Here is a 16,006-nt window from a genome sequence, read left to right as displayed (position 1 = left end):
AAAGTTATTTGCTCAGTTTGGCTGTACGTGGAGTTAGAAAGGCAACAGAGTAGCCCATGGCACTCAGAACTACAGCTGACAATATTCACAGTGCACAGAATTAAAACTGGCCCTTTAAAATATCAGAAATTAATCCCATTATTAAACTCTCTCTTTTCATCTGTTCAGCAAAGTCCTGTTGCATATAAAAATGGTACGGTTTATTGGTAATTTTTTTTTCTAGAGAAAAAAGTTAACAATTTTAATAGAATTAAAAAGAAATGTATGGGAACAGACAGAATATAGTGCCCTGAATGTTTAAAAATCATCAATGTTAACTGCACAGTTGCTGAGCAACAGAGATGCAACAAAATCTTATCTTGAAAAGCACCTAGATAGTCTACATTTTTTTTTAGGGAAAAATATTCAAAACAACAATTTTCTTAGGAACAACATAATTAGAAAGCTGATTGGAAAAGACTCAGTTTGCATAACTTACTAATGCCTGTGTATTTTTTATGTTTTACACAGATTTGTGGCCAAATACACAGAATTATGCTCTTATTCACAAAACTAGAGAAACATGTCATGCAAGTAAAGAGTTTCCTCAGTCTAATACATCAGATTTAGAAAATTTTTGCAACCTACATGTTGCTATGGTAACTTTTTTTGTTTTTTCAAAATGTAAATTAACATTGAGGTTTAAATACAAACTCTGCATTTCTCATGTACATAATTTTTTCTTATATATGGAATCAGAATAGCTTTTTACTTTAAATGGTTACCGCTTATATTAAAAATGAAGTTAGCAAAAGTTAAAGCATAAAGTTGGGATTAAATCAGTTTGTAAACACATCTCTGCTTAACCTTGACTTTTAAACCATAAAAATAAATAAATGCAGGAGAAAGCAATCAAACAAATGAGTTCTATGGCAAAGATTTCTCTCTTTGACTTTTACAATTATGAACTTCTAGAAAATTAAAATATGCTGCACATTTCAGTCCTTTTCTTGTTCTTTTTACTGCTAATTCTATTGAAAGCCCATTTTACTGTTTTCTTTTCTCTTGTTCGTAACAAAAAATAAAAATTCTGGAAAAGAAAGTACGACTGTTCTGGTTTTATATGAAGAAAATTGTGTTTTGATATACCTCTCTTGTACTGGACAGATTTACTGAATTCAAGAACCTGCCTGCCTGCCTTAAGATGCACAGGTGTCTGCAGCTCCTGTTACAGTCAATATTACAGGAATTATGTAAGTCTAGAGATAGATCTGACATCATCACCATCATGTCAGATGGAATCTGATGAATGAAAAGCTTTTGACTCTCATTTCTTGTCTGCTGAAAAAAAAGGGAGACTTGCAAATCTCAACTTGTGAACAAACAAGAATTTTCAATCTACTCATTAAAATACCTATAATAAATAGAGACTTTCAATTCATTTTATACCATTACTAAACATGGATAATTTCTATGAACTGAGTTTAATATTAAAAGTTATTATAAATCTAATGCATTTTAGCTCTTATCATAATGGAACTCACAAAAGTGAGGAAGAAAACTTTAAAATACAATAAAATTATGTAAAAATGTAGAAGGTTAACAACACATAAAACTTGGTCTCCCCACCATGGGGATCTAAGCAAACTGGTCTACTAAAAAGTTTCCCTACCTCTGGAGGGGGATTGAAATAGATCATCTTTAAGTTCCCTTCCAACCCAAACTACTCTATGAGTCTGTGATCTGCGCTGTCTTCCTAAGAGAACAGTTGTCCAGAAGTTTTCAACCAAGTAATCTAGGGAAAAATTACCCATCTAGCAAAGACGAATGACATCCTAGATCTCTGTTAGTGTTTGGGAAAAAAAAAAATCAGACTATATTCTAAAAAACTAAATCAGGATACTGGTAATTCATTAGCTAGTACACAAAGTTCTAATGCCCAGTGAACTAGATCATGCAGCCAGCCCTATTCTAAACTAAAACTCAGACTGTAACAATTTGGAGGGACAGTCAAGGCTATACTTACATAAGCACACAGAGAGAATATGGAATTTATTTCTAAGAGAGACTAGAAACTAAGGGGAAACAAACACAGTGGTCAGAATAATGAGATCCATTGACCATCTCCTTTTTTGTCCATGTTTCCATGGGTGCATGTAGAAGGAACCTTCATTCTCTTGGGAGAGCTTGCAAGAGAAAAACTAAAAGTAGGCAAGAAGTACTAAGGAAATTCAGCAAGTCTAGATGATGAAAAACATTATGCCTGTGAAGAGACACTGAGGAGAAATTATATTTCATAACTTCTGTTATTTTAACTACTTGCTCATGTATAATTTAACAATCTTTTTCTTGCACTTCTGTGAACAGTGAGTGTCTCTAGATTTGTTAAGTGACTCCAAGGATACAGTTCTGGCTCTAGATAAGGCCTAAGTGCATAATTAAGTAGAAGCACATACTACTAACACTAATAATTCACTGCACAACAGCCATATGTTTTAGGGTCTGTGGAATAAGGAAAATAACCTCTCCTTACCATCAGAAAACAGTGTCATCAGCAGCTGCAGTGCCCAAGTATGGGACAAGGAACTAGTGTGGAGAAGAACCTTCCCAGTTAAATATACACTTCAATCAGTTGTTTTGAAAGAGTTTCAGTAGGGATTATCTTCCAAAGGCATTTACCTGACACACCTTACAGAAGGCAAACATAGCAAAGTAGAACCTCTGTGCTGCACAGGAGCATAAATGAAAACAGCAAGAAGTTCAACATAATTTCAATGGAGAAAAGATTTCATTCTTAACATCAAACAAACATATTGTTCCCTTCACCATTCATACCGTACAGATTTACTTTCTGAAGGCTGTTATCAGAATTCAAGATTGCTTAAGTGAAAAGTCATGTGTGGTTTGCAAAATGCTTTTCAGAAAAGTGCACCAGAAAGGAAAAATTACTGCTAATTAAGCATAAAACACCTTTTTTTTTAATAAATACTTAACACTACAAGTGATGCCTTTGTATCACAAAAAATGGATATTTGTCTGGTTATGAATTAAGCAGCAATTACAATAAATCTGTTGGGCCTTAAACACTGGACATTAAATTAGTAGGTGTACATGGTCAAGAAAATGCTCAATCCATGTTTTATCAGTCTCTAACTGAAGGTAATGGGGGCTCTTGGGTCTTCAGCCCATCTGAAAATCATGTCACTATTCGCTAAATAACAGGTAAAATAAATGTTTAACATTTCAATAGTCTTTAGGAAAGACATAGAACTTCTTAGAATATTAAAATACAAAAAGTTTTACTAAAATGTTAATCAAAATAATGAAAAGTTGAAGAGTAAACAAAATGAGGGTGTTACTATATTCTACCAAAGAAAATAACACAGAGCAAAGTGATTTTTATCTTTAAAGGCTTGCATCTAAAACTCATCAGCATCCATTATAATTCTATAAAATAAGATAAGACAGCATCTGGTACAATCTATATAGTTTTATAGCCAAGTACACAAAAATGCTTAAAACAGCTACAAGATCTTTCTGCAATAAATGAAGCTGAAGACTCTTTACTTCGTCTACCAGCATGTATTATATAAACAAAGGCAAAAGCTAGAACAGAAGAGAAATAAAAAAGAACATTCATTTTTCTTAATGACTAAAAATTACTTTTAAAGGATTAACAGATAATGGGACCTGCAGATGTACAAGAAGATAAAGCATCTTCACAACCATTTTAGCTTAATCTCAATTAGTTCATAGCCACAAGCAAGGTGATACTCAAGCATTGACCATTTCAAACAACTGTTTGATTCTCTTGAGGCCAAATCTATTCCCAGATTCACAATGCACATCTCCAAAACATGTGCAACTCTGAATAGTGGAGCAGAGGTTTGTTTTTTTCTTCCTTAAAGCCATAAATTTGTATTGAAAGAAGAAGGCAGGAAAAAAAAATGAAATTTAATACAATAAAAAGAGAAGCAAATTTCAAAAGATATCATATAACATTGTTGTCAGGATTAATTAGCAGTCAACACAAAACCACATAAAATACAAGTGCTTTTTCAAGAGCTAGTGTAAAGGGACAAAGAAATTTTAACTTGCAATACAGTAATTTCGAAAAACTTTTTTTTATTTCCTGTCTTTTAAGAAATGTAACTGCTGCTCAAAAAAAAAAGAACTACTACTCAAGTCTTCTGCATCTCTAAGCAGAAAAACTGGCTAGTGCACAACTGTTCCACAGACAAGCTGTGGACTATGAATATATATTTTTTTTTCATGGCAATGTTTGGGGAGTGATGGGGGGGCTTTGGGGATGTCTTCTGTGAGAAGTTGCTGGAAGCTTCCCCCATGTCCAAGGAAACCAGTGCCAACCAGCTCCAAGCCGGACACAGCACTGACCAGAACCGAGTCCATCCGTGACGGTGGCAGCACCTCTGCCACAACAAATCTGGGGGGAAGGGAGGGTGTGGAATCTCTGCAACACCAGAGGAGTGAGAATATGGGAGAGAAGCAGACAGCCCTGCTGACACCAAGGCCAGTGAAGAAGGTGCTCCAGGGTCAGAGCAGAGACTCCTGTGAAGACCATGTTAGGCAGCTGTCCCCAGCAGTCCATGGGGATCCCCAGTAGGGCAGAAATCCCCCTGCAGACTCTGAAGGAGCCTTCCATGCTAAAACAGATGGATGCCCAAGGCAGGCTGTTGCCTTATAGGAAGCCTAAAATGGAAGAGGCTCCTGACCAGACCTGTGGATCCAAGGAGAAAGGAGCCCACGCTGCAGCAGTCTGTCCCTGATTGACTAACCCATGTTGGAGAAGTTTGTGGAGGTCCATCTTCCATAGGAAAGACCCAATGGTGGAGATGAGGAGGTGTATGAAGAGGAAGGAGCAACAGAGACAATGTGTGATGAATAGATTGCAACACTTCTTCCCCATCCGCCTGCACCACTCTGGGGAGAAAGCAGAAAAAACTGGGAGCAAAATGAAGCTCAGGAAGAAGGAAGTCAGAGGGTGAAGGTCTTTTAAGATTTGGGTTTGTTTCTTGTGACACTACTCTGATTGGTAATAAGTTAAATTAATTCTTCCCTGAATTAATTCTTTATTAAGAAGAATTTGTCTGTGATGGTAATTAATGAGTGATCTCTCCCTGTCCTTATATCAACCCACAAGTATTTCTGTCAGCACAGCTTGCTAATTCTCCTTTTGCTACCAGATTTGGAACTATACAGACATCTAAAAATTGGACAGTTCTGCATCAAGATACACACCATTGCAGACTGCAAAGAATACAAAGCTTTTAATCACCCATAGCACCAAACAGGCACATGTTAACAGAGAACTTGACAAAACCATTTGCAGCTCACCCTGTAGTGGGGCAGGTTCTGTGTTTCCCATACCAGAGGTCAGAGTAGCCATAGGGTAACCTGGAGAAAAGCCCTCCACATGCTGGGGTAACAAGAGCAGACTGGCAGAAACAAACAATCCTTAACAGAAATCCAGATCTTATAATAAAAAACAAAATTTGACTAATATCTCTATTTCACTGCTCATTGCATATGAAGAAGAGCAAACAGAGCATGGTCCTGATTCAGGACACTTTTGAGTCCTAAACAGCTTGCAACATAATCAGTACTTATAAAGTAATCTTTATTTACACGAATCATGATATTTTCTATTTGCTTGTTTGTTTTTAAATTACATCTATAACTCAAAAAAGGCATGATTTAGCTAATAAAATACTTAACACACTGGCTGATTTCTTGGATTTTTTTTTTTTGTTACCTGATACTTTCAGACCCTAGGATAATTTCTCATGAGCCTATTGACTTCAGTAGCCAACAGAAAATTGCCCTGAAATTACATGTTTAAATATCCTTCACCTTTGTAAGTTTTAGATAAGTGCACATTTCAGAGAATCAGACTTCAAGGGACTTCAAGAAATCATGTAGTCCACCTGTCTGCTTCAATTTAAGAATACTGTTCCCAACAGAAAAGATTATAATCTGAAAATAAAACTCCTATTCCACAACTTCTCAAGAAAATCTATCTCAGTGCTTAACTGTTCCTGCCAATAGCAAGTACTCCCTAAAGCACCAGCACAAATCTGTCCTGCTGCAACCTTTCCCAATGTCTACCTCAAATTTCCCTCAAATCAGTTTGCATTCATTGCTTCTTGTGACCTCTCCACTTTACATAAAGGATGGTTTGTTATTCTCAAGGTAGAATTTTACCCACTGAGATCTCTTATGATGCTAGTAATCTCTTCTCTAAACTTGATAACACTAGTGTCTTTAGTTCTTTTTTCTAGGTCATATCTCCTAAACATTTATCTATTCCCTTTGTTCTCCTGTGATTCCCTTCATCTTTTCTCATGTGTGACCACAATTAAACACCCAGACTTTGAAACACCACACAGCCTTGTGGAACATTAGAAAGAAGGTGAGGTTCAGAAAATACTTACCTATTAGAAATATTTGTTTTTACCTGATAAATTAACACAATCTCCTTTCCTTTATATGGTCAAAAATAATACATCACTCATGCAAAACCACACATTAGTACATGGTCTGCCTTAAGAAAATATTAGTATTGTTTATTTTTATGTTAATTTCCTGTTTGGACATATTCCAAACATGTTACTCATTGCTTTTCACAAGACTAACAACAATTAGTAGGAAAATCTATCGCTCTGAGTAAGATTTACCTGTGAATTGATGTGGTGCCAAAGGTAAAATATAATGAATAGACAGATTCACTATGTTGTGTTGGATTTTCAGAACAAGCATAGAAAGCACATTTAGGCAAATAATAGGATTTTATTAAACAGAACCTACAATCACTATGGGTTATAAGTAGCACAAGAATATAATTTCTAAGAAAAATAAATAATAGCTAAAATGCAGTACTGGGTGGCATAGATGCTCCAGTTGGCCAGTCATACTCAGTTGAGTGATCAATTCAAACTGGGATATCTAAATTCTACCAGAAAACAAATACTGTTACTTTAATTAGTTCAATTGTGTTGTGTCTTTTCTTTATGTAATTACAAACAGGTTTTTTTTAAATACATATGCAAAGGGAATCATTTTAGCTATATTTTGACCAGTGAATTAAAAAAAACTTATGGCTTCTCTCAGCAATATTATATTGAACTTAACTTGTAAGTACATGCTTCTTCATTTGGCTTTTTCAATTTAGTTTCAAAAAGTCTCTGTTGTGTGGTCAGTTTAATATTTGATACAGTGTATGCCTGCTAAGAAATGAGAAAAATAAATATTAACCAACAGATCTAAAAAGCATGCACTTTTGTAAGATGTGACTCACACCAGTCTATAGTACTGCCTGTAGGAACAGGTACTGCTGATAAATGCTCAGAAAGGTCAATAATTCATCACTTGTGCTGCTGGGCTATGAAAACCGGCAATCGTAAAAAGGCTACTGAAAAATCTCTTACTGATGGCTTTTTTTAAGTTGCTCAGTCGGGAAAACTAGGAGATTTATACCATCGATGGTGCAGTTCCCTGTGAAGACACACAAGTCGTTCATATTAAACACCCAAAGTGAAAGACTACTTCAAAGCTTCCTCCCATGGGCAGACAAAACCTGTCAGACTCCCCCTCTTGGTACATCCCAGCACAGCAGATGCCACACAGAGAACATCTCTCCTGCCTCCCTGAAAGGAAAGTGATTCATAATTTTGTCTGCATTGCTTCTTCTACACCTCTCTAATCCTCTTGAAAAAACAAATAGGAAACAAAAAACAACGGAGTGGAAACATCAAAATATTTCAAATATAAATATTGTTTTTTATCTCAAAGCAGGATCTCTTCTCATTTTTCTGCATCTCCAATGTGCCACGCATCATCACATAGCCACTGAACTGGGTCTTAATTATATTTAGCTGCCATAAAATTTCATCAAAAATGCAAAGAAAGATTGGATACCTTTCACACTGTCATTCCTATGTAGCCCTAATTCAAGCTTAGGGCTTTTAACCTCCAATTATGTTTCCTGGATGGGAAGCATAAACCTTCCATTTTTGCATTCTGTGCCTCTCTCTACCCTCATGTCCTGCGCTGAAAATACTGTTAACATCTGCCTCTTCACAACATCCCTCCCCAAAAAAATGTATGGAAGACAGACAGTAGAAAAAATTATACTACAACGCATTAAATGTAACAAACCCTTCAGCAAATTTGCAGCTGGGACACGCTGTCCTCAACTCAGTTTTACTATATATAGGTAACATATGCAGCACATCTGGTATGCAAGGTATCCTACTGTTTGAGACAAGGTAAAGCACAAAAGGGAAAACTGAAAAATTTAAATAAACCAAAACTATTTGCTTTTTTTCCCCCCACATTCTTTCCCCTCATTCTGTGCTTAACTGGTTCAAGTATTTCTTTATGTTTAAAAGATTAAAAAAATTAAAGGATAATAATATTATCTATCATACTAAGTCACATTCAAGTTCTTTCTAGGAAAATTTTGATGGCCAAAGGCTCAAAACGTTTTAGAAGATAAAAACTCCTTTCCTCAAAAGGTTTTACATAGCAGTAAACATTAGCAATACCAGCTTCCTTGAGCCATCAGGTTATATGAACAGAAAGCTCTTGAAAAAAATCATCTTGGGTATACTGTAATTTTCAAACATTAGCAGAGAAGTAGCAAAGTTGTTTGGGGTTACACAGTTAAATAGAATACGTGCCTTATTATTGACAGTGTCAACATGTACATGCTAAAAACAAAAACATAAAGCATAAAGCTTTTTCTGTAGTTTTAGAGAAGGATAAAGTATTTAAATCTGTACAAAAAGTGACAGAAAAAGATATTAAGTATAAAACTTAGTCAAGTTATTATGTGTTATTTTGCACTCTTTGTAAAAAAAAGTGTTGCAGTATTTTTAACTATTATGACACTAATTCTTATAAATAGAGTTGACACAGAAGTACTTACAAATGTAACCAATAATGGTTAATTTTTGACAGAGGGGAAAAAATGTAACTAAAAATTTGCTAAACAGATACATTCTTCATATATATAAGTATACACTAAAGTTACATAAATGTTACTTAATTTTGTCTTATAGCCATAATCATCTGGTTACAAAAGAAATACTGGAATTCTCTTGTCTCAATTACTGCAGTGTATCAACAGAAAATCACCTTATTTTACAGACCTTACTGTACATCTACCCAACAGATTAGGAATATGGCTTTGGGATCTGAATATCCCAATCCTCTATACTTTAAGCAAGATTTTTGGGATTTAATCTGCTTCTGTGCAGATTTAATTTCCTCTCCAAACAAGGCTAACATCACCCAAATCTCCCAAACCTTTCAGAATATCAACATAACTTTTGATAAATTAGACATTTCTATCTCCCAATGAGCTATCAGCACATAAACAAAGCTTTAAAGTATATCCAGGGCCATAACACACCTTGGCTGCCATGAACACATATCCTTCTGAAGTTACTCCATAACTGCCCTACATTCCTTCCATGAGACTCAAAGACACATTTAGAAACTTTATCCTTTACCTTTCCCCATTACTGCAACCTCTGAATGGTTAAAACCTTCTACTAAGTGAAAGAGGTCCATGTCAGGGGCAAAGGAGTTCCCACAATTGATGGGGTGTAACACCAACTCAAATGTATTTCACTTCCCTTTGAATAAATGTATCTAAACAATATTAATGAATCAGTTAAAATAAGATATGGGTAGTGAATATACTTGGTTGTTTTTAATTTTCAATAGTCTATGCAAAAAGTTTTAGATATTGAAATTTGAAACACTCCTTCATACGGACTGCAGCTGACTAGGAGTATGTTAAACTGCTCTGCAGGAAGATCAGACAGGCATGGGACTGCAATTACAGATCACAATACTCTTTTCTGGGTTCACAGCTCTATTCATCTTTTAGAAACACTGAAGGACAGATTGGACATAGGGGAACGGATTAGCCACAGGACGACCTGTATTTCCACACAAAAGCCTAAGTGTGGAAAAATGGCACCCTGTGTCACCCATTCTTCACTTCCTGAAAAAAACATATTCATGAAAATAGACATTTAAACAGCTCTTTCCCACTCATCTCAGAACAAGCATTCATTGTTTCTTAACACCACTTATACGGTAGTAATGTAATGCTACTACCAAACTGTTTCAATTCACAAATGTATATAAAAATATTCAAGAATTAAGACAGGCCCACTTCAGCACAGGAACTAAAATGAAATCAACATGAAATTAGCAGTAATTAGGAAAAAAAAAAATCTCTGTTGGCTGTTGCAACATACAATCTCATATATATGAAGGAGACTGAAGGAGTATTTGTTTCTGGTAGTAAGTTTCAGCTGGATGTCATGGAAGTTCTACACACTATAGCCATGCAGTACAACTGAAATTATAAAAATACTCTGTGTTAATAGGTCATAAGAGCATAACTTACCACATAACATCAGTAATTCCAAGTGAATTAAAGGAAAATGAACACAGAAAAATGCATGTAGTAATTATATAATTTTGTATGAAGATTATGTCAGTTTTCTGTTAAAACCTTGCTCTGGAAAAATAATGAGGAGTAAATATTATGAAACATGCAGAAATGGAAAGAACATGCATTAATAAATTAGATTTGAAGTTTAATTAATTTTACACGCCATTCTTCTTAAATCAATTGTCTTGCATACAACAGAGATGCTTGGTGTATGGACTTTTACTGTCAACTTGTCTCAGGAGATAGGTGTTATCAGCTAATCTGATCAAGCTGGTCAAACCGGTGGCTTATTTGAATGTTCTTTGAGACAACAGGAAATTATCCTTCTGCACAAGCAATAATCAAATTAAAATGTCCAAGCATTTAACTTAGGAATTCAACCACACAGCTGAGTTACAAACAGCAAGCCTGTGTAGCTCATTAGGCGTCAATGGGAAATTAATCTTTTTGCCAGGAAATCAACAGTCTAATATCATGTGCAATGTGACACAGTGTTCTTGACTTTTTATAAAATTATAATGTAAAGGGATAACTCTGACATCAGAAACTATTTCAAATCTTATTAAGATATTGAGGTTATCTCACATGCATTCTTCTTTATACATATTTACTTATATATATAAACTAGAGTGGTCGGTATATGGTTAAATTATTTATTAGCTCTTTCCTCACTTTTTGTCTTTGTTTTCTTATTAAAAGTAACATAAAGCACCAGGTCCTAAAATAAAAAGTAAATGTAAATCTTATTTTGCAAACTGCTTGCAATACATAGCTTAAATCCAGTGTTATCCATTTCTCATTCTCTTACATGCCTTCATTTAAATATCTTATGCTTAAAACAGCCACTTTCATTTGACATCTTAGAAGTTCTTCATGAAGAAAATACTCAGTCATATCGTGCAGACTTCTATTCAACTCCACCAAACTATTCAGTGTCTTTATTGAAACTACAGGGAGGAAGGAATACATGCACTGCTGAAGTAATTATACAGAAAGGGTCAAAATGCTATCGTGGAGATTAGCACCTGTCAAGAAAAGTCTGACAGCTATCCCAGTACTTGCAATTTACAGTCAGTATATGGTTCTTATTGCTAAAGAAAGCAGAAGGGTTTCGGGAACAAATATAAACAAAATGATGCAATTAAGTTATCCAACAAGCTAAAGAGATTCAGTCTGCTGTCTGCAGTCCACATTAAGAATAGTTATAATTGCTAGAGAAATGCTAAAATGCTTCATGTATGGCCACGGGTTCTGTTTTTATAAAATAATTTGCTGGCTTTCTATTCCTACAAGGTAGGATGAAATATTTTAAGGGAAACAAAATGCTTTTCTCTTAAAGATTTTTTTTTTACAGTAACACAGATCTCAAGCCCTAAAAGACTGAAGAAGAAAAAAGCAGTATAATGGCAGTGCAAAAAAATAGTCTGAAATTCTGCAAAATCTCCTCAAAGCAGGCCATGTCATTAGACAGATATATAAAAATACAGTTGTCTGAGCATTTTAAATGAATGTTAAATAAGTCACTATGTGGGAGGCATTGCACACAATGCAATTACAGCATGGGTAGATTTCTTAAAGGAGAAATCTTTAGCACTGGAGGTATCTGAATAATGCTTCGAAATTAACCAAATCAGGCAAAACAGTTTATTAAGTTCAGGAGAAAAAAAAATCTGTGAAATCACTGAGTCTAATGCTTTTCTTAGACTAACACTAAATTAAAATCAGTACCGATACTTCAGTGTTTGCAAGGTAGTCACTTTGCCCAGCCTGGAGTGAAACTTTGTCCCAGTCACACAAAAGTTTTTCCCTGCTTTACACAGCCAGCACTCCAAGTTGAACTTGGCTCCTTTTTCCTCCAGCTATACTCTCAACTATATTACAATGGTAAAAAAAGAAAAAATGGTTCCACCAAAATCCCCATATTGTTGTGCTATCTTTGTTAACACTGCTTTAAAAACAAGACTGGACTTCTCCACACACCATCAAATAAATATATATACATTTTTCAGGATTCACACTTGAATCTCAGACTAGAGTTTCTTATACAAGTAGGAAACGGACTAATTATTTTAGCAGTTGGGGAAAAAAAGAAAATACTGATTTCCTGAAGAAAGAAAACAAATCAAAAGAGGAGCAATACAAGGGTTACTCCCCAGGAAAATCCACACTTAATCAAACATATTTTTCCCACCCAAATAAAGTAGGAAAAAAAAAAAAAAGTAGAAAAAAACTAGAGGAAAGCCTGCCCCAAAACCCTAATTATTTGTTCCTGCAAACTGTAATCACAATTTTATAACCACAAGGTGGAAAAAACAGGAGCTTTGAAGCCACGCAAAGGCCTCTTCCCGTTTCGGGGCAGTGAGGAGAAGGAAGATGCTGAATGCCCAGGATTTGCTCTGCCCTGCCCTTTCCATAGAACTTTAGTGCCATCTATTGAAAATGTACTGAATAAGGAAGAGGCAAAGGATGCCTATTGATTTGGTATAAAAATAAGACGTTTACTTGTTAAGGGGTTTTTTGGTTTATTAATATTCTCATGATGACTACTCTTTTGTGGTCATCTGATAGCAACAAATATTTTCTATATGCTATACATGCCCCATAAAGAAACGAGACGTCAGCTAAAACATCGAATATAAACATCATACAGATTTCATATATATATATATTTATATATATACATGTAATATATATACATTTACCAAATATGTAAGACTAAGCCTACCTATTATCTAAAGCAACAAAATTGATAAGGCTTTAACGGAAAGGAAAAATAGCGTGGAAGCACTGCTGTAAATAGAACATACTGGAAACAGTAAAAATAATTAAGGCACCTCGTAAAGATCTTAGTATTAAAGAACAGGATATGTAGACATGCACATACAATTACCTTCTTTAAGAAACTGTGAGTGGATGACAAATATAAGAAAACAGCAGATCGCTGCTCCTGCTAGTGCCCATAAAGCTTTCAAGAGCTGCATCTCGGTCTGAAACTCAGTAAATACCCAGAAAGTCACACAATGAATTTCCACAGCGATGCATCAACGCTTCCCTCTGTGCGCCAGGCGCGGCGGCTCCCGGCAGGGACCACACTCCCGAGCAGGGCGGGCGAGCCCGGGGCTGCGGAGGAGGGGCCGGGGCTTCACACCCCGCGCGGGGGCAGCGGCAGCGCCGCGCTCTCCTCGCCGAGGCAGCCGGCGCGGGGCCCCATGAATCAGCGCTCCGTCTCCGCGGGAGCCGCGCCGAGCCGGCGGCGGGGGCAGGGAGCCGGCAGTGCCGGGCAGGGTTGCGCAACAGCGCCCGCTGCGCCGCGGGGGCGCGGGGCCGCCGCCGCCGCTCAGGGCGCGCCGCCGCCGGCCGGCGCGGGGCGCGCAGGGGCCGGGCCCTCCCCGCCGAGGCTCCGCGGGAGCCGCTGCAGCATCGCCGGCTGCGGGTGCCGCTCGCTCGTCGGGCCGCTGCTCCGCTGCTCGCTGCCACGGCTCGGGGAGGAGAGAGCGAGCGAGCGAGCGGGGAGGGGAGGGAGCGGGAGGGAGGGATCTCTCTTTACTGCAACTTCTCCCGGCTGGCGGCAATTTGTTGCACCCCCTTCCTCCTCCCCCGACTCGGAGATGCTCTCCAGTGCGGGTGCGGGGGGCGGGAGGGAAGTCAGTTCAGCCCGCCGTCCCTGGCAAACACGGGGCCGCTCGGGGGCTCTCGCACAGATCGCTGCTCTCCCTTCGGGCTCGCACCTCCGCCGCCGGGGCTCCTCGCCGCCCGGCCCCGGGATGACCCCCAGGCGCCGTGGCCGGCCCCGCTCCCTTGCCCGCCTTCCGTCTGCGAGGTCGACCCTGTCCCGGGGCCGCGCCCCGGCGGTGGCACCGCACCGCGCTCCCCGAGCAGCCGCGCCGGGTACGGCGGGCTCTCAGTCTACAGGTTGATGCCTCCGCTGCAGCAATCCCCGTGGAAAACAGGAGCGCAAATGAAAGAATCTAATAAATCAGCTTGAGGAAAAAAAAAAAAAAGCCCACGAAAAAAAAAACCCGAAACACCACGGCTGTGATTTTGCTGCCGCCCTCCCACTCCAGGGGAAGGACCCTGCCGCGGCCACCGGCTGCCGTAGAGCAGCCGGGCGGGGGGGCGGGAAGGCCGGGGCGGCGCTGCGATGCGGGGCTGCTCCGCGGGGACTGCGCGCTCGGCTCCGCCGCTGCGGGACGTGGTGTAGCCCCGGCCAGGGGCAGACGCGGAGCTCCGCACCCGGGAGCCGCCCCGACGGCCGGGACTGCCCGGTCAGGGCACTGAGCTCGGTGCGCGCAGATCGCCGGCGCAGGGCAGGGTGAACAGCCGCGCACCGAAGTGCTGCCGGCCGCACAGGGGGGCTGCCCGAGCCGGGCTCTCTGCCGGTGCCCTCTGCTCGCGGAGACGGAGCCTCTCCGCGCCTCTCCTGTTCAAACGCCGCCGCTGCTCCGCGCAAACTCCGCGGAGCGCGCGTGTCCCGCAGCGCGGCCGGCGCTGGCCCGCGGGGCGGAGCGCGGAGCGGGCGGCGGACGCGTAGTGCGGGAGAGGGGCTCCAGCAGCGGCGGCGCGGGCAGGGCAGGCGCGGTTCGCAGCCCCGCGGAGGCGCGGGCAGAGGGCTGGCGGCCAGCGGGGCGGACGCTGCTCCGCGGCCCGGCCGGCACGGCGGAGCATCCTCCTCCCGCCGTGCAGCTCCGCGACACGCTGCAAGTTGCGGTGCTGCTCGGGCTGGCTGTAGGTTCACTGCACGACACTGACAGCGACGGTAACGCACCGACGGGCAGTGAGCTACCCCGGGTTCTCCGGGATAAACATCCATAGTTTTGGAGATTTATACCAAGTAAGGGAATACTTGGACGCTGAGAGCTTTGTTTTCATAGCACCCTGGTTACATGCACATTTATGATGTGGGTTGGGGGGTTAGTTTGTTGGGTTTTATTTTGTTGATTGGTTGTGTTTTGTAATATTTCACATTTAAATATTTGCTTAATTCTAAGAAACCAAGAAACGGTTTCCAGATGCTTGAAAGGACAGATTAATAAAAGATCAGTATTTTTATTGGGCAAACATCTCCTATGCTGTTGATGACGTGTCTTAAATTCATCCCTGTGCCTTTTCGTTTTTCACAGATAGCACAGAGAAGCATTAAAAACAACCATCTTTTGAATTTTAAACTTCAACAAATCCCCATAAACCCATGTATTGCATTTACTATATTTGAAGATTACAGCAATGCAATGTTAAAGCAATGTCATAGCTGCACTAGAGAAATTCCACTGTAAATCTTTCATTCTGAAATGTACACTTTGGTGAGAAATTTGCCATGTTTGGGCACAGTTCAAGTTGGGTTTTGTTTGTTTATTTGTCTTCTGGGTGAAAGAAAGAAGTGTCAAGTAGCTAAAGAAAATTCATACATTTTATACTTAAGCAAACAAATCTCTCTTCCCCCTGCCTCCCCACTGACATAGCTTTAAAATACACAGGTAACTGGATTTAAAAGTGTCAAACTTTTAGAGTTTACACAGTCCAGAATAAGCAATACAT

The 16,006-nt window shown here is 39.5% G+C and overlaps 1 protein-coding gene across 10 annotated transcripts in view; it reads right to left on the bottom strand.

The window, feature by feature from the left end:
• TAFA5 (TAFA chemokine like family member 5) overlaps positions 1–16,006 on the bottom strand; it is a 399,141-nt gene that overhangs the window by 274,723 nt on the left and 108,412 nt on the right. The window contains exon 1 of one of the 10 annotated variants that reach the window (XR_006162979.1): positions 13,362–13,638. The exons of the other annotated variants lie outside the window; for them this stretch is intronic. The gene's annotated coding sequence lies outside the window, so the exon portion shown is untranslated. Of the gene's footprint in view, positions 1–13,361; positions 13,639–16,006 lie in introns of those variants that run through there. 10 annotated transcript variants of the gene reach the window in all.

This window comes from Catharus ustulatus, chromosome 4, assembly GCF_009819885.2.
Source record: "Catharus ustulatus isolate bCatUst1 chromosome 4, bCatUst1.pri.v2, whole genome shotgun sequence".
NCBI classification, from domain to species: Eukaryota; Metazoa; Chordata; class Aves; order Passeriformes; family Turdidae; genus Catharus; species Catharus ustulatus.
This window is presented reverse-complemented; position numbering and strand designations above follow the sequence as displayed.